Here is a 2044-nt window from a genome sequence, read left to right on the forward strand (position 1 = left end):
AGTAAAATTCATCAGTTGTTTCACATCTGTGGAAATAATTGTTAAGGGTTCTCCTGGCTCATGTGTGCCACAGTCTGGTGGCAATGCAGATCAGGGCTGGGTGCAATAGTGATGTTCAGAACATAAAGGATAGTTATATATTGCTACCACAGTGTCCTCCCATTTAGAGGGCTCAGCTGCACATTTCACTAGGCTCTTGAACCTTATCTTCTTATCACACTAAATCTGTATTAAAAACAAAGAAAACAGGCAGAACGTAACCAACGTGACTCAACGCTCGTGACTGGATTGTAGATTGATTCTGCATTTACAAGAACCCCTAGTTCTTATACTGTTACCAGAAAATAGTAACCAAGAAAACTCCAAGCCAAATGATAGTTTAGAAAGCCGACATTGGTTTATTGCAGCGCTGGGTGCATGGGGGATCTCTCCTAGCAATACTAGTGCTCACCATCTCTTCTTGCTGGGAATTAGCAGATCCGTAAACCAACTCAGAATTATGCTGCAGTACTAGTAGTATTTAGTTAGGATCTGTGTTAGCCATGACATTGCTAAGTAGGTAACCAGAAAATAAAACCAGAATTATTTCATCAAGTGAGGAAACAATAGTGTCTGTAAAATAACAAGTCCAAGCACACCTTCCCTCACTTCCAGAGCATGAAGCTGGCTCACCTCCCATGAGGGCAGAGATGCCATCCCATAGACAGCCTGTTGTTACAGAAGCTCTTCTATCATCAGGACCAAAAGTGACTGGAAGAAAGCCAAGGTTAAAAGGAGACCAACAGAAATAAAACAGCAGCAGGAGAGCTGAAAGAAGATTGGCACACTTTGAAGCAAGCAGACTGATTATCTTTGTGCAGGAAACTGCACAGCCCACAGATCAGCCTTGGCAATAGCCAAAGGTTACCTCCGCTGCACGCTGAAGTGCCAAGCGGAGCCCCGGGGGTTACTGCAAACACTGGAGAGCAGATAAAGCATCAGTGCTTTCAGGGTATGCTTTAAGGTGAAAGAAAGCAGGATGTTCAGCCAGGAAAACTAAGCTAAGAATATGCTTTCTGAAGGTAGCTGAGGAAGAAATAAAGAAAGAAGTGGACAAATGGGAAATAAAAAGTCACTAAGCATTCATACCAAAATATCACAGGCAACAGAAACACATCAAATCCTCAATCCTCCTCATTAAGCCACTGAAAGAATGAAGTAGGAAGTCTTGGCCTTCTACATTTTAGCTGGAATGTGATTTACCCTACAGAAAACCTCTCTTTAAAGATACTGCAGAAGCCTTTTTTTTTAAAAAGAAAAAACCTGACACTGACATCAGTGCCAGTGGCAGCACAGTCATCTTGAGGCTATGCAAAAGTCAGCAGTACTCTAGAATGACATGAATTTCAATTAACTATCTGCTTGCATATAGCTGTTAAACTTTGCAAATAAGCCCTTCTGTGGACATGAATGTCAAAAGCCTGGATTAGGGGAGAATTTGCAATGTAAAATGTGACTATACTACTTAGTTTTTTTGAGCATCGAGCTATACATCGAAAACGAAACCATAAGTGAGAATGAAACAGGAAGTGGCAGTATGAAGTATACAAGCCAGATGCCTGGTATAAAGCCAGGAGGATCAGAGTGGCAGAGAAAGATCCAGTTCACAGGGGACTTGATAACAACAGCCATGAATATGAATGAAAAGAATCAGAGATGGCTTTGACAAAAAGATGGATGTACTGAGGAAAAAAGGGGTCCTGTAACTACATAGATTATTTCTTCTGTATCTCATGTTGAAAAATCATCTTGACACCTTTACTGCGCTTTTTCTCACTGAAATCCTCACTAAAATGAGAGTCCCAGAAATTCCACATTACGCCAGCTAACGATACCGCAGTTAGCCCCAGTGGAGATTCTGGTATTAAACTACCCTTCACCATTCAATCTCCTAACTCAAATTTGTCATTCTAATAAACCCAGAGCACATCCAGCAGTTTCAATATCAACTGCTGTAATTTTGAGGCTGACATAGGGAGCATGGCATGGAAATATGAGCGCTCAA

The sequence above is a fragment of the Nyctibius grandis genome, chromosome 4, assembly GCF_013368605.1.
Source record: "Nyctibius grandis isolate bNycGra1 chromosome 4, bNycGra1.pri, whole genome shotgun sequence".
In the NCBI taxonomy this organism is placed as follows: domain Eukaryota; kingdom Metazoa; phylum Chordata; class Aves; order Nyctibiiformes; family Nyctibiidae; genus Nyctibius; species Nyctibius grandis.